Here is a 23,728-nt window from a genome sequence, read left to right as displayed (position 1 = left end):
TCTAAAAAGCCCATTGACTTGGTAAAAAGTTTTGGAAATTTATTCTAAAGGGAAGAAGCAAAAGAAGATGAATGGCATTTCTATGAATGTGTGTTCTTGCCTTTACCTCTTCTCTGTGGTGGTGTTGGGAGGCAATTGTCAGGTGGCTAGGTCTATAAATCTATGTCACTGATAATTTTTAAGGCCCTTTGGAAAGGAAATTGGCTATTTTCTTAATGAAGACACTGAAAAAGTCTGATGCATCTAATTATCTTTTAGATGGGGACAAAGCACTTTATCTAGAGTATGTCGTATGTTCTGAAAAGTCTCACCACAATGCCAGTGACATATGCTGGGGACATGAGTAGTATTAGAGGGTTCTAGTACAAACCTCACTGTAGGAATCATGTTTGTTTTTTTTTTTTCTTTTTTTTTTTTTTTTTTTCATCTCCATATAACCTATTTGCAAACTGCAGAGCTAGAGTGAGAGATGAGAAAGAAAGGAATTAATCAGAAAAATCTGTTCTCCTGTTGAGCAATTATAGCCTTGCTTGCTGGACAAAGAACTTCCCATTTTGCACTGCTTTCCTCTTGTCTCTATTTTCCTCCATACCCCAGCACAGATGTACCTTGCAACCTCAACAAAACTTCCCTTCTAATATATTCTCACTATTCTGTGCCTATTTATAAAATGATGTCTGCTATTTTGGTGCCTAACTGTAACAATTGTTCAGAAGTGTATGTCTATGTGTCCAAGTTAGGCACTGAAAGATTTTTTCCAAAGTAGTTGCTATCCTCCTTGGTGCTGTGTTGCACTCTGAATAGAAGTTTCTCAGTTAGATGAAGCCTTCTATCCCTTTTTCTAATTTTAGACATTTCCTATATGGGTGTCCTAGGCTTTTCTTTTTCCAGTTGAAAGGATAGGATGAAAACTAGCTTGTTTTCCCCAAATCTTTTTGGACTCACTTTACCCTTGGTGATTGAGCTCGTTAAAAGTTGCTAGTTTGTTTTTTTCTCACAAAGGATATTCTGTTTTCTGTCTGCTAAACCAAAGAGGTTAAGTTTGGAATTGGAAGTGGAGATGGTGCTGTTGTCATTGATTTTACATGGAAGACACTCTGTTGATAGGCAGCCAGATCAAAATATGATGCAAGTATGTGTGTGCATGGTCTTGGCAGACCTTGGACAGGGAAGGGGTAGAGGTTGTGCAGTTTCAGAAGACTATCTCAACAAATCATTACTTTGATAAACTGCAAGCTACAAAATGCTAGATTGCCAGAACTACCAGCAAGTGAAGAAATGTAGGAGAAGCCAGATTTTATTGTCAGATGCACTTTTTGACTAGTTAACTACTGAAGTAAATGAAGTAATACCTGATTTTCTCCACAGTAATTGAGACCAGGATCTAGTCCCATGCCCTAAGGAGGGATTGATAGTTCTTACTGCTGTTATGTTGTCCATGTAAAACAGGTTAAAAGCAATCAACAATAACCAGCCTTTGCACAAATATAGAGAGGGATAAAATCTTGTTCTTGGGATGCTGATTTTGGGTTAAGAGGATGCCTCTTTGCTGGACCATTGTCACTTTGTTGAAATAGGTCTCTATCATCTTCTCTGGGCATGTATATGAATTTGTTAGGGTGTGTGAAGGACTGTGTTTTCCAGAGAAACGTCCCAAGGGGCTCCTAATACTACTTGCAACTATTATTTAGTTTAGTTTAGTTTCTGTGTGGCTATTATCCACCTCAGAGTCAGCTGCGTTTCAATAGTAGGAAGGTGATCAATACATACTGTATAAAATAATAATTATTTAGTATTTATTGAGTACTGTGGGTAGGCTGGCTGCTATGCAAAACGTAGAAAACGACAAAAACCTTTGGATATGTGATCAGAGGGGGAAGGAAAGACAAATAGCTTTGCCATCTGTCCCTAAGGCAAATGCATTCCTAAATGTTTGGTGGTGCAGTATGAGCATCAAACACAAATTTTACAAGACCATGTAGTCTGGAGAGAGGGGCCAGAAAGTTTGATTCCTCACTTTTGGGTTTGTGTGCACCTCATGTGCATAATGTTCGTGTCTGCTAGTCTTTGAGGTGGACTTTTAGCATGATAATATATTAAAAAACTTTACATACATGTTCTCCACAGTACACTTGCTGTTGTAAGTACTAGTGGTGATAAAATGATAAATAACAATAGCTAAGATGTACACTCTAAATGATTGAAATATTGACCCCAACATAACTGATGATGTCTATCAGTTGCTGTTGTCTCTACTTTTAGAAGTGAGGAAATGAGTGGATAAAAAGTTTGAGATATTTGTACATGGAAACTTAGTGGCTGGTTTAAATGAAATGGGCACTGTATAAATTGATTTGAAATATGCAGTAGGTTTGGGTCAAACTCTGAGCTAGACGGGAAAATTCATTGTGAACTCTAAGCGTTTTGGGGTACTCATGAAAGTGATTGTCTGAGGAAGATGCTTCCTCTGCTCTGACGGCCGGTCCCTGGTAGCAAACTGAAGGAACAAACAAGCCGCATCTGCCCGGCTTCGCCTTGCTGGGACCAGGGGTGCAAAAATCCGCTCTTGCTGTGCCGGCCCGGTGAAGGAGCGCTCGAGGAACCCGAGGCTGAGGGGCCGAAGGCAGCCGAAAAGCCGCCGAAGCTCTTTGCTGGCAAGAGGCGGCGGAAGCGTGGGCGGCGAAGCCGGCGGAGCGCTGCTGCCCGTGCCCGGGGCCGTGCCCGCTGTCGGGGCCGGGCGGACCGTGCCGGGGGCCGGGGCGCGGACCCGCGGTCTCTTTAAAAGCCGGGGCCGGTGGGGCGGGCGCGGCGGCAGCAGGGGGCGGCGGCGGCGGCGTGCGCGGGGCTCGGGCTGCTCCGGCACCGCGGCGCGCTCAGCCCTGCGCAGCTCCGCCCGCGGCTCTCCCGGCACGGCTCGGCTCGGCACGGCACGGCCAGCCCAGCCCAGCTTCCCCGGGATCCCCGCAGCCTCGGCGGCTGGGGCCACGCTGGAGCCCCCTGCCCCGCAGCGCAGGCGAGCCGCGAGTTGGCGCGGCGGCCGGCGCCCGCCCGGCTGCGGAGGTGAGAGGGGCGGCGGGCGGGGGGCGGCTCGGCTCGGCTCGGCACGGCTCGGCACGGCGCGGATCGGATAGGATCGGAGGGAGCTGCCCGCCCGGCGAGTGCTGGGCGCCGCCGCTCCGGAGCTCCGCGGGTGGTTTCTCCTCACCCTTCCCACGACAACTATTTCGGATCGTTCTATCCCTCTCCCGTTCCTTGCTGCCCCGGCGGCGCTGGGCGCTGCCCGCCCGGGCGGAGTGGGCGCGCACCGACCCTCGGGACGCTCGGGCTCCTTTGGTCAGACTTTTTGGGAGATCGCAGTTCCCGCGGCGGGGCATTTTGCAATGGAAAATTGATGGGGGGGGCTTTCGAAAAAGAAGACACTGCTCTGAGTTACAGCAGGGAGACCCTTAGAGTGAGCCTGCTGTTTGACTAAAGCTCAAGGATTTTTTTTTTTTTTTTAAATACTAACGAGAAAAGAAGAGAGGCTGAAAAGGAAAGTTTTTATCTTTAATATTTTTTGCCTCTTCCAAGTCTTCGGATCTATTACGGTAGCGCCTTTCTTCCCCGCCTTCCATTTGTTTGTATTAATGATTTAGTAGCCGTCTTGCCTGAAAACTTCCACCGTGAGTGACTGCTGTGGGTTTTCAGGCAGTCGGTGACCTTAAAGGTTGGTTCAGTGCTTTTTTCGTGCAAAATCTATGTGAAATAACGGCTTTATAGTTTTTTTTCTTATTGGTTTTTTTTCTGTAAAAGATATAAAAATACACCTGCTTTATAATTTAAAAGAAAAGACCATTGAGTCAGGGAGTGATGTAATTCTCCTACCTAAGGGCACCGACTCTGGTGCTTTGCAGGTGACTTGTCTTTTGCTTACTCTTAAATTTATTTTAATGGTAATTTTATGAAAAAACATATTTACACAGTGCTGTTTTAAGAATGTATTTTGTTAAAATCGAACGCTTTCAATTTTTTTTCTTCCTGATTTCTGCCCCTCCTCCCACAAAAGAAAACAATAAAAAAGATTAGGCATGAGATCAGCGGCAGAAAAACCAAAGGATTGGGGAGGCAGAACCGGGGGTAAAAACATCGAATCGTTTATAAAAAACACACTTTCAGCTTTTTGCTTTTCCATCTCTCGTTCCACCTTTCTGTAGTCAAACTGTTCAACACTTCATTGCAAATAGTTTTAAGAAATTATTTCAGTTTTTTCTAAATATTATTTGTCCCTCCTGTATTTTTCCTACCCGTAATTGTTCTGAGATAAGCACACAGCCCTCCTAAAAAGGTGAATATTGAAATGACCGCTCACCAATACCTCCTTATTGCAAATTTTCAGGGGCTATTTTTTGAGGGGGCGAACTCTTGACTAGATTGGTGAAAAGTCTAAGAGAAAGGTTGAGTAGGTGGGGGAAAATTTGATCACAAAAGGTTTTGTTTGCCGTGATGATACGGTCAGTTATTAATTGTAGCGTTAACCAGAAAGGTGTTACGTCTGTCACTGGTTTCATTTGAAATGGCCATCACTGTTACGTTTAGCAAGTTTATATAAGGGTTAGTAGTATTTTGGGGGGAGGAGGTTGCAGAGATTATTGCTCGTGGGTTTGCGAGTGAACGCACTTTATCAGCTGAATGAACTGGATTATTGTATAGGCATAATTTTCCATTTCTCTATCAGTTTCTTTTCAGTATTCGGCACTTTCTTAAACCTTTATCTCTCGCTAACAAAGTGTCTGGTTTTCGGGAGTAGGGAGGTGCAGCTGGGGACACTGGAAGTTTGGGGATAATGTGAGCAACAGGACTGTATTTATTTATTTAACAAAAAAACAAAACCCCAAAGTTAGGAGGTGAGGATTCTCTTTCTGGAGCATTCGGGCACCTTCTGGTGGGGTATGTCTCTAGGCTTTTAATTATTTATTTCACTTTTGTCCTTTCAAAAATGAAGTAGAGCGAAACCAAAATGGAACAAAGTAAAATTAGAGTAAGCATTGAAAAATAAATAAATAAAGCGAGGGAGCGGCTGGAAGCCCAATACTTGATTTCATCAACCTGGTGGCGATGGCTTCTCGATAGAAGAGATATCTGCCGATATCACCCCTGTTCCATGGCTGTAGCCTGGCCTCATTTTACGCTGCGTTTCCACTGAACATGTTGACGTGCTGCTGCTTATATAAGGGGAAGAACAAATTCAAGCAGATTAGTGCTTGGGATTTTGAGATCGGCTACCCAGATCGCGCTGTGGGTTTTTTCCTTTCCTTGGGGGAGCTGATGGGGGAAGGCTGGAGAATGACGGGAGGGGATGAAATCAGAATGTGTGGTTGGGAGAAGATGGGGGTGATGCGGGGAGCAGCTTATTCGCATAATGTCTGCGCTGCGTCCCTTTTTCTTTTCTTTTTATAAAACCCATTATCTCTAAAAACACATTATTCTTCAGCCGGGTCTAAAAAAAAAATAGTGGGAGGGGTTATCATAGCGAGGGGGTTTGGTATGGGAGTCATTAGACCCACTGCTGCAAAACCAAGATACAGAAATCCATCTGCACCAACATTTCGGAGGGAGGGAGGGCGTAGAGAGGGGGGAAGGGATGGATTGTCTATCTTGGATTAGCGAAGTGGAGCTTTGTATTCTTCATTTTCCTCCCCATTTTCTGCCATTTTCCCCCATCCCCCCCATCCGCACACCCGCTTTCCTCCTCCCAGCCCCCACTCCCCCGAAGGTTTCTCATCCCTTGACGAGAAAATTCTGTGTTACATCCTGATGGCTCTGCGGCTTTTTTTTAGTGCATCACAACAGTGGCACGATGACCTTTACTTCATGCCACACAGATTTGGAGATTTGGGCTCCCGATAGGGCTGTGACTGCAGCTTGGGTACACGCGTACACCCATAGTCATGTACCTTGGGTAGTTGGTGATTTAATTTTGATTTTTGCGTGTGCATCTTTGTGTGTCTGAGTGGTTGGTAAACACTGGCAGAGGGTAAGGAACGCAGTAATTGCCAAAGGCACGTCCATCCATTTCGCCAGCCCCTCTTGCCGTTCTCTTTTCCTGGACATTGTGTCACACATCATGAGATTTTGTGCCGGGGACGGGTGTGCCCTGTGTGGATAGCAGGGGCCTGGGGGTTGGAGGGAGTGTATGTGTACTGGGGAGGGAGAAATTGTGTGGGGGGAAATGGACCCGACGATGCTAATAACATTATTTTGGTCAAATGAACGTCTGGTGATAATGATGCAGTGTAACCATCCGTGAAATACATGCTTGCGACACACTGGAATAAAGGTTACTCCAGGGAGCTCCGTCACAGCCAGGCATGCTCGAGGGAGTGTGCTGTCCCCTTGACAGGGGAAACAAAATTCATAAGCGTCCCAGGTCCCCTCCCTTTCCAATGCCTCCTTGCGTGTCCGAGCTGGAGGGCATTGCGATCGAGAGAGGGGGTGGGCTGCACTGGAACCAGGACGGAACAAAGCATTCCTGCCTCATCCTCCCATGCCATCCTCTCTTGCCCTCTTTGAGCTTATCCGTACTGTTGATCCAGACAATACAGGAATATCGCCATTTCCATGCAGTCCCTGCTGGAGCCTGGAGGGTGGTGAATTGAGAGGCGGAGAAAAGCTCCTTGTGTTTCTGTTGTAGGATGTGCAGGAGAGCCATGGCTTTTCAGGTCGGAGTGGAGCGGGGAAAAGGCTGGGGTGGGGAAGCAAAGGGAGCTAAGAGTCTCTCCCCCCATCCATTGTTCCCCTCCTTTGTTCCCCCAGCTAGAACACAGTGTAGGACCCAGCAAGCCTCAGTGGGTGGCTGTGGTGACTGGTACATGGGGATGAGGGAGCTGAGATAGAGGGAAGCTTTTCCTGCATTTCAGGATGTTCAGGACCCTCTCCAAGGCTCACAGAACTGCTTAGCACCCTCCTTTTCTGGGCGTGAAGGACTGACTCCCATTGTTGATTGTGGACTGCTCACACCCAGGGCGAGGGTAGCTGTGGTAGGAAGGTGCTCCTGTGGTTCTGTCAGCTGCTACTTCTCATTTCCTCTGTGTGGCTGTGCCTGCTCTGAGGTCTCCAGTTTTCTGGATCTTTCCACTTCATGAAACAATAGCAAAAGTTGAATAAATAGATCAGTCCAGAGCTACTGGTGTTCGCCTTTTGCTTTTCTCCTTTCTCTGACCTTGAGGTGCAGTGGTAAGCTACAGGCAGGAGGGTGGGGGCAGGGGTGTGTCCAGTGCCTCACATGGTTGCTCTAGGTGATGCCTGGAGAGATTCTTCTGCTCCCCTGGTTTGTGCTCACCAGACCCAATCTTGCTTCAGCCCAGCTTCACCGATAGTTACCTTCTGATCTCTCCCTGCTGTCCCTCTTACCTCAGTTACTTTGGAAGTGGGTGTTGTGCTGCTGCTCCTGTGCTTGTAGGAATCTTACCATCATACAATATCCTCAGCTGGAAGTCCAACTCCTGGCCCTGCACAAAACACCCCAAGAATCACACCATGTGCCTGAGGGTATTGTCCAAATGCTTCTTAAACTCTTTTTGGCTTGGTGCTGTGACCACTTCCCTGGGTAGGAGCCTCTTCCATTACCCAGCCACCCTCTGGGTAAAGAACATTTTCCTAACATCCAACCTAAACCTCCCTTGATTCAGCTTCAGGCTTTCATCGAGTCCTGTCACTGGTCACCAGAGAGAAGAGATCAGTGCCTGCCCTTCCACTTCTCCTCATGAGGAAGTTGTAGCCTCTGATGAGGCATTCCATGTCTCCTACAGACTGAGCAGTCCAAGTGACCTCAGCTGTTTCTCATAAGGCTTGTCCTCTAGGCCCTTCACTGTCTTTGTAGCCCTCCTTTCCATGCTCTCTCATACCTTTTTATCCTCATTACATTGGGCTCTGACATGGTTGCTCTCTAAGATAATGTGGTGGCCATCTGAGCAACAGGCAGAGTGTATTGCAGAGCCTGTGTGCCAGCTCCCATCCTGTGGAGGCTGCATCTCCCTGATGCCCTGAAGGACAAAGGTGGGCCCAAGGTTTTATGGTTCCTCCTTTTCCCCAGTGATTCAGACCCAAGGAAGAACATGGACGTAGTGCTGGAATTTACCCTGACCCTGAATGTTTTGCATCCTTGAAGTGAGAGGAGAACTCAGTTCTTGAAAAAAAAGCATTCAGAGAGTTAGAGATGGTGCCAGGAGTAATTTGTGGTAGCAGTGATGGTGGATTTTAAGTCCCTGTGCAAAACCAAAATTAATATGGCTTCTTTGTCCCTTACTTTCTTCCCTTTCTAAGCAAGTTGCCAAGCCATCAGGTACAGGCAACTCTTTTTTTTTTTTTTTTTTTTTTTTTTTTTTTTTTTTTTTTTTTTTTTTTGTGTTCGGATTGGATTTAAACCTTCAACCTAGAGGACACCTTCAGGCTGTACAAGATGGTTGGGCTCCTGTCTGGATTATTCCAGGAAAGGTAGAGTTTAGTTCCCTTTTTCTTGTATCAGCAGTGGTATTTTGGTGGATCTACTGAACTTCTTTTTCTGCAGCCTCCTCCAGGCTCTTTAGAGTATTTTTCTTGAGAAGCAGAGAGTATTTTCTCTCCTGATCTGTTTTCCTTTGCCCTCTCCTTTAGCTCTGTCTGTGGGCAGAAGGTGGGTGTCAGGATACTGGCTGAGCTGTGGTAGGCTGTATCAATGATAAGGATGCACAGTGATCTGTCCAAGAACAAGCTGAAGGAGTCAGAAGCTTTATGATGACCAAAAGCCAGGATAAGATATGACCTCTGATGATAATGCAGGAGATATGGTGCTTAATTTAAAAACAAAATGCATCCACCTTTATCTGCCCCTGCCCCCCACCAGCATGAAGAGAAGACAGGCTTTATTTTCGAACAATTGCCCAACCTGGAGCCAGAAATTACTCAAATTTTGCTTAAGCTTTGGAAATTTCTATTAGCTCTCATCTCTCTCTCATCCCCTTTTTCTGTATAATAGCAGTCTGTCAGTCTAGCAGAGCTGGTTTGTAATTCATACAGCAAGTGGTAAGGACGATACTTTTAATTTTTAAAACTAAGAAGAGGGATTGGTATATTCTTGAAACCAGTACACTACATAATCTTGGATCAAGTTGTTTGCTTTTTTTTTTTTTGTTACTCCTCACTTGGACATAGATAATGGCAATTCATGTGTAAAGGACTCTGAGAATCAGAAGTGGTGTTTTGATTTCTCACTGCCATCCGAACAGCCAGATGAAGACACGTTCATAGAAAAACAGCATGGGAGAAATCTGTTCTGCTTTTCTACTTGTTGTGGGCAATGGATGGCACTTTAAGTGCTCTATTTATACCCTTTTGTGAATTCTTTTTAATGGAAAAACCATGACTTTTGTTTGGGCTAACTTGAGTATGGTTTTACTGAAGTCTAGTAGGGATAAAATGCAGTGTTTCTGTAGTGATATCCTTGAAAAGTTGAGCAATAAGACTCCTACTGGAAATACACTAGTGATGTTGGAAGATCCTGCATTCTCCCTTGAGGGAAGGTGGGAGCACAATTTCTCTTGTTACCGTTCACAGAAAACAGTGCTGTCTGAGCACCATGGACAGCTCTTCTGAACTGTGCACCACGCAGCCAGCTTGACAAAGTGTTCTGTCTGGGCTAAAGCCTTCAGCCTCTTTAGACTCTGGGCTGCTGCAGGTATCACTGTGTGGCTTTTCAGAGGGTGGAGGAGGTTCACTTACAGCTGTCAGAAGTTCAGCTCTGTCTGAAATATGGCCTCTTGCTACAGGATGGATTAGCCCTTCATCTGCTTTGCTTCCCCTTGTCTCAGAGATTTCTTCTTGTTTCTCCCAGCCATGTGCCTGAGTTCTCTCCCAGGCATATTCCCCTGCCTGTTTTTTGTCTGCTGGCAGAAGGACTGAGCTGGGGTGGTGGGAAGGGAATATCAGGGATTTTGGGGCTGCCAGCATATCTGTTGTCTCTCACTGGCGTGCTGAGCTCCTGTCCTTTCCAAATTCCTTTCCTCTGCCCTTGATGGTGAGGGATGGCTTATTTCAAACACAATCTGCTTGTGTCATTCCTAGTCCTGCTGCTTGTCATCCATCACATCGTGGGAACTAATTAACACTAGTAGCTTTGGGTCCCGGGAATGACAGTTCTGGGATGGTAGACTCTTTCAAAGATCCTGGTGTGTCCCTTCATAACTAGGGCAGCTCAGCCCAGGAGTTCATGGACTCTGCTGTCCTTTCCCGGCTGCACCAGCCCTGTACTGTGGGTGCCTGTGTGCGTAGCAGGGAGGGTGCTCAAGCCCTGGGCCTGCCTTATAATGCCCTTGACAGTGCTGCAGCATCCCCTGTATCCAAGTACCTCCCAGCAGCCGGATGAGAGCCAAGGAATGGGATAGAATAATAATTGATGAGGATAGGGGGAGGTATGATGTAAACTTTTTGAAGCTGCCGGTACCATTTCCGCTCCCTTTGGGTACATGCAGCTGTGCATAGTTCCAGGATCTGCTTGTGAATTTGACCCTCTGAGAATCCCCTGCTCATGGCACAGCACACTGCCCTGTTCCTGCTCTGCTTGCTGTGTGGATGGGGTGGTCATCAGGGGAATCAGTGTGCTGCTATTCCCGTGGGGATGGCAGGATTAAAGATGAGGCCTCAGTCATACTGTGAGGCTACACAGAGGGCACTTGCTCCCCTTCTCCCTCCACTTTGTCTTTTCTGCTGTTGTGGACCACTTCTGAGAAAGGAAAGAGTCCTGTGGGGACGGAAAGAAAGGTAACTAAGCAAGAGGATGGTGTTTGCGGGCATCTGAAGGAGGATGAGGAGAGGAATAACTTTCCAGTGGGGTAATTGTCTAATGAGACTGGCTGCATCTGCAGAGCAGGGTAGTGCTGGCTTTGTTTCAGTCTGATCTTGCATCCCATTTTTTTTTTCCAATAATGTGTTAATTAAACATTGATTTCAGGGGGAAAAGGAATCTGCTTGAACTGCAGAAACTAAATGGAGTGTGGAGGAATGGGATCTGGTGAGGAATGTGTGGAAGGACCTTCTGTCCTGTCTTCATGACTAGTCATGGAGGGAAGCAAGGCAAGGGCTGTAGAAAAATCTGTTCACCTTAAGCTTAGAGTTCTTCATCCATCTTAAGTGTGAATCTTCTTCCTTCTGTAATTGTACAGTTTTCAACTGATAATGAGTTAAGGAATTACCAGGTAGACAACAGTATTTCTTACAAAATACTTCATTTTTTATTAAAACACAAAATGGAAGAGAGATTATTTTCAAGGTGTTAGAGGCTTTCTGCCCAGTTTGATATTCTTCTAATTTTCTACTCTTATATTTACTATTGTACGTATAAGTGAATCAAGTTGTGGTGCAAGTTAAGCCACAATTTGTAATGCTCTTGTTACTCACAAATATCTAACTGACCTTCATTTACTACATGTGGATGTCAGCCACTGAACACACGTATAAGGTTGTGATGTGCACTTTTTGATACTTTCTCTTCTGGTCCTTGGAGCATTAGAAAGTGAGAATAGATTATGATATGTCCTTCCTTTGCTTGGTTGAACTCTCTTCTGTTCATTAGGCTGGAAGAGCCCATGGAAGGCTGTGCTGCCCTCCTTTTGTGCTCCCTGGTGTTGGGGATGCATAGAGAAGATAAGAGTCCTTGCTTTAATCTGAGATCTTATCTGGAATAAACTTCTCTGCTGATGTGAGCAATATATTCTTAATAGTATTAAACAGTTTGATTTGAGTTTTTTGACCACTGTGCTTTCTGTCTTCACTAGTTCTGGGAAGTAACGGAATGGAGGGAATAACCTGTCTGACCTTTCTGAGCATGGCAAAAGTCTGAATTAAAGTGATCTCACCAAATCTCAATCAGTTCATGCAGTAAGTGAAACAGCAGCATTGTCCTGAGAAGGAACCCGTCCTAGCTGTTAAATTCCTTTCTGCACCATCTGCAGTACAGAAGGATCTGCTATAGCATCAGGAGACATTTGAAAAATAAAAGATTAAGCCACAGAGCAATTATTTTCTAGGAAGATTTTTGACCTTCTGATGGCTGGTGAAAATCACAGAACGGTTAAATTTGGAAGAGACTCTCAAGGTCATCTGATCCAACCCCTTGCTCAAGCAGGGCCACCCAGAAATGATGACCATGCCTAAATGACTTTTGAATATCTTCAAAGAGGGAGATTCTACAACTTCCCTGGGCAGCTTGTGCCAGGGCTCAGTTACTCTCCCAGTAAAAAAGTGTTTCCTGATGTTCAGGCAGGACCTTCCATGTTTCAGTCTGTGCTCATTGCCTCTGGTCCTGTCACTGGGCCACACTGAAAAAAGCCTGGCTGTGTTACCTTTACACCCTGCCTTCAGGTAGTTATGTACTGCCCACCCTACAGACCCTTCAGAGTATTTTCTCCTCCAGACAGTCTTAGCATTCCCAGCCTTTCCTCATTTGAGAGACACTCATAATCTTCTTCATGGCCCTCTGTTGGGTTCCCCCATTATGTCTGCCTCTCTCTTGTACTGGGGAGTCCAGAGCTGCACACAGTACTCCACGTTTGGCCTCGCCAGTGCTGAGTGCAGGGAGGGATACCCTTCCTCAACCTGCTGACAACATTTCTAATGCAGCCCACAAGACCATTAGCTGCCTTTTGTGCAAGGGCATCTTGTTGGCTGATATTCAGTGTTGTGTCCACCAGGAGCTCAGGTCCTTCTCTGTAAGGCTTTTCAGCCAGGTGTTCCTCATCCATGACCCATGAACTTCGTTACAGTGGTATTGAGTGTCAACAGAGCAGGCAGGATGGTCCTTAAGTACTAACTTAAGAAGCAGAAGTCTGGAGTTCTTTCCCAGAGTGTGTTTAACCAGTTTTTCGTAACAGTCATCACTTTTGCCATTCACTGAAAATTCAAAATTATAATTTGTAAAACACTGAGTTCCTTGAATGGAAAGCTTTATATATCTGATAATATAATAGAATAGTCCAAGTTCAAATTAGTCCAAGATTTCAGGGCAGACTAAACATGAAGGGATATTTTTAAGAGCATTGTGCAAGTGTTGCTGAGAGTCATAGGGCATTGACCACCTCTCTAGGAAGCCTGGTCCAGTGTTTGGTCACTCACTCTGTAAAGAAGTGTTGCCTAATACCTGGTCTGAACCTCACCTGCCACATCTTTAAATCATTCCTGCATGTCCTGTCACTGAATACCAGGGGAAAGAGCTCAGCACCTCCCTCCAGTTCCCCTCCTCAGGAAGCTGTAGATAGCAGTGGGATTGTGTCTCAATTCCTTTTTTTTTCCTAATTAAATAAACCCAGAATGCTTAGCCCCTCCTCAGAGGACATGTATCCTAGCATTTCAGCAGCTTTGTTATCTTCCTCTGGACACAGTCAGTTAACATCCTTTTTAATTTTGGGGTGAGAGAAATTCTAGTCTCTTATGATGGCTGCTTACACATGACATTTCTTTTGTAGACCTCAAAGAAAAAGAAATTTTAAATTATTGATTACTTTGACTTTTTGAAGGGGGACCAAGTGAGTGCAGAACTCTTGTGGGGAGACTAAGGCCAGCCTTCTTGAGGAACTCAGAATGCCTGCTAATTCATTGATATCCTGGTATTAAAATCTGCCAGTTTGTCTGGTCAGCTTAAGCAGCATTGTCAAAGAGGGTATGATATCATATAATTTCAGGTATATGCATTAAAAATACCTGCTGCATATCTGGGAATCAAATGCTAAGGACTTTATGGAGAAAATAGAAAGAAACGTTGATCCTTGATGTAGTTTCACATAGGTCATTAATCAGATACATATTAAGGGTGTACCAGTGGACCAAAAGTCATAATTTTGTTGAGCCAGGTCTTAAGGATGTAGTTCAATATAATTAGTTTTTTAAATGTGCCCCTTCTCTTCTTTGTTGGTTGATATGAGCTAATGAGTTGCTAGCAGTTGTGTTTGGTACTAGCTTGGGTCATAGAGTGATGTGGTGCCTAGGATGTTGCTGTACTTTTTGGGCAGCAGATTATAATTTGTAAATGAGGCTGGAAGGAGCTACTGTTAATTTATGAAGACCACGGTGTATCAGTGCATTGGGTTTGCACAGCCAGGTTTTGGTAGCTGGGGGAGCTACAGGGTGGCTTCTATGAGAAGCTGCCAGAAACTTCCTGCATGTCCAGCAGAAGCAATGCCAGCTGGCTCCCAGATGGATGTTCTGCTGCCTAAGGCCAAGCCAAGGAATGATAGTAACACCTCTGTGACATCGTAGTTGAGAAGCAAAGAAAATTTTGCACAGAAGCAATGGTGGCCAGAGAAGAATGGAAGGAGAATATCTGACAGTAGCAACTCTGTAGATGCCAAGGTCAGCAAAGCAGGCAGGGCAGGAGGGGCTCTGGGTGCCAGAGCTGAGATCCCCCTGCAGCCTGTGGGAAAGACCATGGTGAGGCGGGATGTGCTCCTGCAGCCCATGGGAATCCATTGGGGTGCAGAGATCCACCTGCAGCCCATGGAGGGAACCCCATACTGGAGCAGGGGGATGCCTGAAGGAAGGCTGTGATGCCTTGGAAAACCTGTGCTGGGACAGGCTCCTGGCAGGAACCTGCAGATCCATGGAGAGAGGAGCCTACACTGGAGCAGGTTTGCTGACAGGACTTGTGATCCCATGGGAGTCCATGCTGGAACAGCCTGTTCTTGAAGGACTGAGCCCCATGGAGAGGGATCTGTTTTGGAGCAGTTTGTGAAGGACTGTAACCCATGAGTAGAACTCGTGCTTGAGGAATTCATGAAGGACTGTTTCCTATGGATAGGACCCCAGACTAGAGCAGTCTGCTCTAGTCTCCTCTTTCTGAGGAGGGAGTAGCAGCAGAAACAACATGTGATGAACTGCTCATCATCTCCATTCCCCATTTCCCTGCACTACTGGTGGGAAGAAGGTAAAGAACTGGGAGTAAAGTTAAGCTCCGGAAAGGGGGAGGGACGTGGGGAAGGTGTTTTTAGGTTTTACTTCTCATTATCCTGCTTTGATTTTGATTGGTGATAAATTAATTTCCTGAAGATGAGTCTCTTTTGCCTGTGACAGTAACTGATGAGTGACCTCTTACCTCAACTCATGAGCCTTTCTTTGTATTTTCTCTCCCTGTCCAGTTGCAGAGGGGAGTGGTAGAACGGCTTTGGTGAGTACCTGTCATCCAGCCAGGGTCAACCTGTCAGAGTCAGGTAGAATGCAGATTGAAAAGGGAGTAGTGAATTGCTAAGCTTCTGACAAGACACTAACTGTTTTTAATAAGTTTGAACACAGCAGTTCTTCCTTTCATGCTCTCTTTGTTGCCAATGTGTAACATGAGATTGGAAGTTGATCTGCTTTCTTGGCACAATACAGGTAATTTACCAATTAAACTAGAAAATGGTCTAAATTTGATAAGAAGTAATTTATTAAAGACAAATGAAAAGTACTGTACTTGGAAAGATCTACTCAAATGCCTGTATGTAAAATGGGGGATAACAAGCCAGGCAACAGAACTGCAGAAAAGGATCTGGGAGGCACTACTGTGAGTCAGAGACTGAATATGAGTCAACAGTGTGGTGATGTTGCAAAAAAGCAAATCCCATTTTAGGGTATATTTAACGGGAGTGTCACGTGTAGCACACAGGCAGTAGTTTTTCTACACTAGCAGCCACTGCTGAAGCCATAGCAAAGCATTGCATCCAGGAGAGCAGGAAAACCAGAAACAGTGGAAGGAGATGAGGAGAGAGCAGCCAGAGTGGCAAACACCGTCTGCAAGGAGAGGATTGGTTGGGTTGGTTTAGACTAGAAAGAAGATTGACAAGGGAAAAGCCGTCCAATATTTAAAAGCTTGTTTTAAGAAGACAGTGATTAATTGTTCTCTGTGTCCACTGGGGATAGGACAAGAAGTAATCAGCTTAATTTGTAGCAAGGAAGATGTGGAGGTAAGTGCTAGGAAAAGCTTTATGAGTATTTGGAAAGTTAAGCAGGAAAACAGTGTCCTGAGGGAGGCTGCAGTGCCCTCATCACAGGAACTTTTAAGAGCAGATGAGACAGGAGACACACAATTTTATCTCAGTTTATTGTAGTTTTGACAGGTTCAGAAGGGAATGGGCTGCCTGAACTCCTGATGTCTGGTCCCAACAGCTCTTGCAGTGCCTGAGAGGCAGGCTTGTCCCCTCACTGGCAGTTGTGGTGGGAGCATGAAGAAGCAGAGCCAGGGTGAATCACTCCCTCTGAAAATTGCCCTACAGCACCATCCATGCCCCTGGCGTAATCCAGTTTTACATTGCACATCCCAAAAAGACCTGAGGGAGCTTGTGTGTTCAGTAGTGTTACGTTACCATCCAGCACTGTAAGCCTTTCTCTTTCTGCAGATAAACAGAGGGCTCGCCCAACTTCCTGCATCTTCATAACTAGGAATTGGAGACTTTTATCCTGGTTATTGATTAATTTACACTGGGAAGAATTGATGAAATTATTTGGAGATGGAAAATAGGCTTACACTTCTGCTTTCACCTATCAGAAACCACTGCAGATTTGTATGGTGCGTTAAAGTTACAAGATAATTTTTCTGTGCTCTTCCATCAAAAGAAATAGACAAGGGCAAAGGATTTTCATCACTGCAACATATTTCTTCCAGTGTCCTCAAGCAGAGTTGTGCGGATGAGACATTGCAGGAAGTGTCTTTGCACCCAGTGGATTTGAGAAGAGAGAGCCTAATTCTTGATTCAGTAGACTTCCATACTCATGGGAGGGGCTCATGGTACTTTAAGAGAGGAGGATGTTTCTTGGTGCATGGGGCTTTTCTTCCCTGAGAGTTCAGCAGAACCTTTCAGCTACTAGCAAGGAGTCCAAGTCATACTATGTGGCATGTTACTGCTAGCTTTTCCTGAATCTTAGATTTTCACTAACAGCCAGTCTGGATCCAGTTGGGCCTAGGAGTGAATTTGAGTGTCTCCAGTGCAGTGAGACAGTTTCCCTAGTGAGCCTTAAGGAAGGAAGTTTTCCTTTTAGTTTCAAAGAACATCTGGGAATATATACTTGTTGAAGTTGTACAGTGTTGTGCTTGGTGCAATCTGTGTGCACAGTTTATAATGTAACTGTTTTCCACCATCTTACATAAACTTATAACTGCAGGCTTTTGCCATTCTTTAGAGGGAGTAGAGGATGAAGATATTATACTCTTCTTCTTGGCACTAGAAATGAGTCAGGGTTGACACACAAAAGTAGGAGGCAACAGTTTGTGTGTAGGAAGCTTGTTCTGTCCAAAGAAAATCTATGGGTTATATGCAGGGTGTTAGTCCTGCCACACTGCAAGGCTGGTATCTTCTGCTGAAACTGAGTTCACACACACTCACCATTTGGAGCATATGGAGAGCTCAGCAGATCAGCCCTCGAGGGATGACTGGTGGAATGGCTGAAGGTAGGTTGGGATGTAATTATTTGTTTATGAGGCCCCGTATTGCACCAAGTTATAATTGTTTATGAACACTGCTGTGAAGTCAGGAGGGAAACATTCCAACCCAAGGAGATACTAAGATATAACCTAATTATTGTTGTTATTTTTATTCCTGCCTATTGTGGTAGCACCTACACAATGCTTATTCAAACATAGGGCAAAAAATGTTCCCTGCCCCAAAGAGCTAGCAAGCTAAGGATGAGACAGGAGACAACAGATGGACACAGATAACTGGGGGAGTACAGAAAACCCAGAAGATTGGTCAGCAGGATGGGTGGTATGATAGCATGTTGACAGCTTAGCTGTTGTCAAGCTTTCTGTAGGCATGTGGCAAAGAATTATAACAATAATTCAAACTGCGTTCTTTGCTTTGGTGGTGTTGTGTGTACATCTTCCATCTGTTTAAATAAAGCAGCTTAATTCTCACTCAAGGTAGCTTTTTCTGTCCCAAAACTTCCCATCATTCATCTGGTATAGATAGGGAGACACACTGGTCCAACAATGAAGTGTCGATTGCAGTTTTCAAAGGAAACTGTAGTTTATTATTGTGGAAAGAGAATGAGTCTAAACATGGGATTTTGCTGCCCTGCATTTTGAAGGACACCATGAAAGGACTGATGGATCTCAGCAGGATGAATATTCAAAGTAAGTGGCCTAATGCAGGAGGTTTGTTGGCTCAAGTGGTGTCTTACCAAGGTGTTGCAAAAACTATCTAATGCCATCCATAGGCAACCTAAATATTTTCTTTTTACCACTGGTTTCTTGTTCCATTCAGCTTTGGGCCCACAGATTTCTTAGTCATGCTTTTGCTAGCAGGGTGCATTAAGAAGCCCTTGATGCCTTTCACATTTTATGAATTTTCATGCAATTTCAAGCTTTTCTAATTTTCATCCTGACATGCTGAGGCAGAGTTTCAGTATTCTTCCTGAGCAGCACACCCCCACTTTCACCTTTCATTCGCATCCTTTTGTGTTTGAGTGCTGTCAGGAGTTTCCCATTCAGCTGCTTGCTTCCTTCCACACCCACTTGGCTTCCCACAAATTGAATTGAACTGTTCTTGTGCTTTGAGGAGTTTGTTCTTTAAAATCTTTAAGGTCTCCTGGGTCCCTTTGCTAGATTATCCCATGTAAGAGCTCAGTGAATGATTTCTTAAAGCTCTCCAGTGATTATTCTGTCACTGTAATTGTGCTGGAAAATGGTTTTGTTTGTAAACTGATTCGTATGTCACTTCAGATTTGGTTGTTCTTCTCTGTAATTTTTGTTTCTCTATATGTTATGTCTTCTCTCTATTTCCATTGAAGTCTTTCCTGTCTTGCTTCTGGTGGATTGACCCTATCTGGATGCCAGGCATCCACCAAAGGTGCTCTGCCCCTCTTCAGCTGGACAGGGGGAGAAAATACAACAAATGGTCCATGAGTTGAGACAAGGGCAGGGAGCGATCACTCACCAAACACTGTCATGGGCAAGAGACTTGACTTGGGGAAGGCAGTTGAATTTATTACCAATCAAAATCAGAGTAGGATAATGAGAAATAAAAAAATCCTAAAAGAACCTCCCTGCAGCCCTCCTTCCTTCACAGCTTTAGCTTTATTCCTGATTCTCTACCTCCTCCTGCTATCAGCAGTGCAGGAAGATGGGGAATGGGGTTTACAGTCAGTTCATCCCATGTTGTTTCTGTGGCTGCTCCATCCTTAGGGAGAGGAGTCCTTCCCTTGCTCTAGTGTGGGCTCCCTTCCACAGGAGGCAGTTCTTCACCACCTTTTCCAATGTAAGTTCTTCCCACAGGCCACAGTTATTCACAAACTACTCCAACATAGAACCCTTTCCACAGGATGTGGCCCTGAGAGAGACTGCTTCAGTGTGGGTCGCCCACAAGGTCACAAGTCATGCCAGAAGCATGTTCCAGCTCAGGTTTCCCAAGGGGTCACAAACTTCTTTGGGTATTCACCTGCTCCAGCATGGGTCCCCTCCATGGGCTGCAGGTGGATCTCCGCACCTCCATGGTGCAGGGACAAATCCTGCCTCACCATGGTCTTCAGTGTGGGCTGCAGGGGGATCTCAGCTCTGGTGCTCAGAGCCCCTCCTGCTCCTCCTTCACCACTGACCTTGGTGCTCTGCAGAGTTCTTCCTGTCATATAGTCTCACGCCTCTCTTTTCTGACCGCAATTAAATCTGTGCAGAAACATTTTCTTCTTCATAAATTGGTTATCACAGAGGTGTTTCTACCATCACCTGTGGGCTCAGCCTTGGCCAGCAGCAGGTTTGTCTTGGAGCTGACTGGCATTGGCTCTACTGAACATAGGAGTAGCTTCTGGAAGTTCTCAGAGGATCCACCCCTGCAGCCTCCCAGTTCCCAGAACCTTGCCATGAAAACACGGCTTTATAGCCTCTTTTCTCTGGACTCTGTCTAGGTATTATCATGTGTTTTATTTTATGGCAAAGTTGTTGTTCTTCTGTGATTTTTTTCCTCCCTGACACCTCCCTTTTTTATACTGCCAGAGGTAAATAATAAAATGGAAAGGGCAGGACCCACAAACTTTCTTTTTCATCCTGCCATTGAGTTATTTCATGACAAAAGTAAATTGCTATCTCTATTTCTTATCTCTGAAAAAGGTCTCAAATTCAATAGATGGAGTTTAAATTATTTTTGTTGAAGATCATAGACAACAGACCGATTTATTTAATCACATTTGGTACACTCTTCATCTTAGAATTGGTTTGAGATAGTATTCCAACCCTTTCTCAGTTAATGGTTGTCAGACATATCAGCAGATGCTGCCAACCCACAACATTTTGTGTTGTGCACCATGTACCTTTGTCCTCTGACTTGTAATAGCATCTGGAATGATACTGTGGACTAACGATAGATTAATTGCCAAGACCCTAATATCTAGCAACAGAATTAATCAAGTTACATATTCCATGTAATAGTGTTGCCATCTCTTTATGAAGATTCTTTGCCATTGCTTAAAAGAATAAAGACAGAGGTTCCTTGTTTCAGTTCTTTCCTGCTCAGCCCTCTCATGGCTAAAAGAATGGGCATCCATCAATACTGCAGTCCTCCAGATTCTATGGAGAAAAATCCACCTTAATATTCTAATTGTACAGAGAGGAGTCTAGTTGTAGTGACAATTACTCTATTGAATTATATTCCTGTATTACCCAGTCATACACAAGAATTTTGTTGTGTGATGCTGCCTAAATGTAGAACAAAAGGTTTTCATCCTAAGTGTTTTTTGTCTCTAAAGCATGCCCCTCTGTGGCCTTTAATAGAGATAACTTTCTATAATTGATTGAGCCTCAAGTACTGCACCCAGACAGAATGTCCCTGAAGGCTAACCTGCAGGAATAAGTGAGTCAGATGAGTGTTTGTTAGAATACTTAGCAGCACACTATATTATACCAAACTCCTGTGGGCCTTCCCCATTCAGGTAGGTGTTGCAAGGGCCAGAGAGCTTTGTTTAGGAAAGGTTCTAGAACAGAAAATTACTTGTACCTCTAGACTACTCTCTTTTGGAATGAATAGGGTTGGAGAGGATTTTGCTGAGTGCTGTGGAAGCTATGACTGTGAGTTTAAAGGTGTTATCTTGGCATGCATGCAATACTAAAAATACTGGTTAAATCCCTTATTTCATCTTGTCTGTATATTGTGTTTTCCCTTGCACTCTGTTTCCAGCACTAGATGGTAACAGTGAACAGTGGCAGTACATGCTGTGCACCTGCATATCTGTTTGTAAGATCTGGCTTTAGAGTAGCCTTGCAGAGAGAGGAGCGAAGATGGGCGAGGCAGCCTTTGCTTTACATTGCTGTTGAAGTCTACTGCACAGTACTTATTCTAATGCCATTGGTGTTGTGTCTAATCTGAAACGTGAGCAGACATAAGGCTTAGTAAATTGATGACCTCACTGTCTTGCCATCTTTGTCTCCGGATAACTAGATGTCTAAGAGGCTCAGGCAGTGATAAAGCTGGAAAACTCAAGCTCACCTAAATAAAGCTTGCATTTTGGATGGCTTAGTATGCTTAATTTCTTCCCTACAGTCCTGGCTTCAAATCCTGGTGAGACCATTAGTTAAAAAGGCATGTGAAGGTCTTCAGTTATTCCCTGCTTGGTGTATATCTCTGTAACAGAAGTAGCCCAGGAAATCTGGCGTATGGCAATCGTAGAAGAATCAGGAAGATTGTGAGGAAGTGTTGTGCTAGAAGATGGGATGGGTTGCAAGCTGTTTGGCACACAGCTTTCCTCTGCTTTTCCAAAAGTCAAGCAGGCACGTGCTCAGCACTTGCAAAGTTTGCACCTGTGCATGCTCTGATTGTACACCCTCCCTGAACTCTCTGCCCCTGTGCCAAGATACCACTTGATGGCTCCTACTTTGATAATATCTGCTGGCTTCCACCTGTGCCCAGCACAGCTGAAGCCCTCTGTGGTGCAGATGCTCATGCTGGCTGTGATGGTGTTTTCATAAGGCTCAAACTTTTATTCTTCACCTCGTTCCTTTGAACTCTGCCCACTACTCTGTGAATACTAACACCAGCCTATAAATTATCCAGCAGAGCTCTGGCACTTTAGCAGTCTGTGTTTTCAGTGGCATGCATGCATAATCGATCTGGGAGACTGCCTCTGCTTTTACTCAGGCATTTGCAGAGACCTTAGACTTTCAGAGCTTTCAATCACTGCTGCCTGTATGTTTATTCACTTCTCTGACTGCCTTTTCCTCTGTCACCTGCACACATACCCTTCTGCATCTGCCTGGGTGTAGTGTGTCATGTCACCGTGTAACCTGCCACATGTTTGGGGATGATGTTATACGTAACTTTCCTATAAGGTGTGGAAGCAACAGGTACTGCAAATAACTTTCATGTGGAGTATTGTGCATCAGGATTTGAAAGGCTTTGTCCTAACTCACTGCTTGGGGGTTGGGGGTGTGTGTGTTTTGGTCCCATGATGTGCCGTATGGAGCAGCCTAGTGAGCAGATGCTACTGTCCTTTTTTTCTCTCATGTTTCTAGGTGAAACTCTTAGCATCACAGATTCTGACCCCGTGACTCATTGCTCTTAGCTACTCTAAGTAGCTGGAAAGTTGCCTTTCTTTCAGTCAGTTGCCTGCTGACTGTAGAGTTTGAACTCTAAAGAGTTAAATGGTTGCTCTAGTATTTGGCTGATGGGGTGGACTTTTGCCTTGGAGCTTCTCTGTGTCTTTGCTTAGCTCTGTCCACAACCACAGTGTCTCACTTGAATCTTTTTTGTCTTATGTTTCTTTTTTTCTCTTATGATAAGTCACCCAGAATGGTCAGCGCAAACCTTTTTCTAAACTGCAAATATAGTCAGCCTTGGGTATCAAGGTGTCACTTATCTTCCAACCAGTTCATGGTAAACCACCTTCTTAACACTTACACATCATTGTGTGCCTCTGTGAAAAGGTTTGGCTATTGCATCCTATAAGAGTAATCAGTAAAAGATTGTGCCATTTGAGAGAAGGAGGGAACAGGGTGCAGGTTTGATGTCTGTGATTGGGAACTGACAGTGCTAGGACTCCAAGGAACAAATCATGAAAATAAGTAAAAAAGGAATCTAATAAATGATTCAACTGCAATGTAGATGTGGTTGGCACTAACTGCATAGATGACAGCCTGGTAGCAAAAGAATCCAAAGGAAGTAGCTGGAGAACAGGTAGGAAAAAGGAAGTTTTAAAAGCAAGAAGTAAAAACATGAAAAAAAGTATGAAGCTTTTGGAGAGGTAGAAGTATATATGGAAGTAAAAGAGGCTGGTAGGGAGAAGGACTAGAGAAAAAGTTTTTGAATGAAGAGAGTGAATAAAGAGAGCAGAAGGCAGCTTTCTGATTTATGAAGTGTAGATCTAACAGAGCTTCATGTGTGTGCTGACCCTGCTGACATCTGCACAAGAATCTGTCTGACTTCACACAGAAAGGAAGAGGGGAGAGCCAGGAGGCAACACTGGAAGAGATGTCTGGAAGGAGCAAGGTTGAAAAGGAGACAATCTCTGGGAAGGGAAAGAATATCAGACAGGGGGTTGGACGTAGGGGAAGTGTGGGGAAATGCAGAAGGGAAAAATTAAGTGACGAGACTCCTTTTGAGGAGGAGCAAAATCCCAAAAGAAATGCAGTGCTTTTAATTTTGTTCTTTGATGTGAAAACAACCCCCAAAACATTCAACATGCCTTCTTCCTAGGTGTGTGATTGGAGAGGTGGGTTGGAGAATGAATCATAGATGTCTCATCATTCTAGGGTAGAGTGTGTGAAAAAGACTGTAAC

At 44.7% G+C, this 23,728-nt stretch overlaps 1 protein-coding gene across 1 annotated transcript in view; it reads left to right on the top strand.

Annotated features, from left to right (window-relative positions):
• The first annotated feature begins 2,815 nt into the window (after window positions 1–2,815).
• The window catches only part of NRXN3 (neurexin 3), a 962,727-nt gene continuing 941,814 nt past the window's right edge, over window positions 2,816–23,728 (top strand). Inside the window, exons 1-2 of the mRNA XM_064423706.1 lie at window positions 2,816–3,060; window positions 15,138–15,166. The gene's annotated coding sequence lies outside the window, so the exon portion shown is untranslated. The remainder of the gene's footprint in view (window positions 3,061–15,137; window positions 15,167–23,728) is intronic.

The sequence above is a fragment of the Passer domesticus genome, chromosome 6 (genome assembly GCF_036417665.1).
Source record: "Passer domesticus isolate bPasDom1 chromosome 6, bPasDom1.hap1, whole genome shotgun sequence".
Lineage (NCBI taxonomy): Eukaryota > Metazoa > Chordata > Aves > Passeriformes > Passeridae > Passer > Passer domesticus.
The sequence above is the reverse complement of the archived record's forward strand: the minus strand, read 5'-3'. Positions and strand labels throughout refer to the sequence as shown.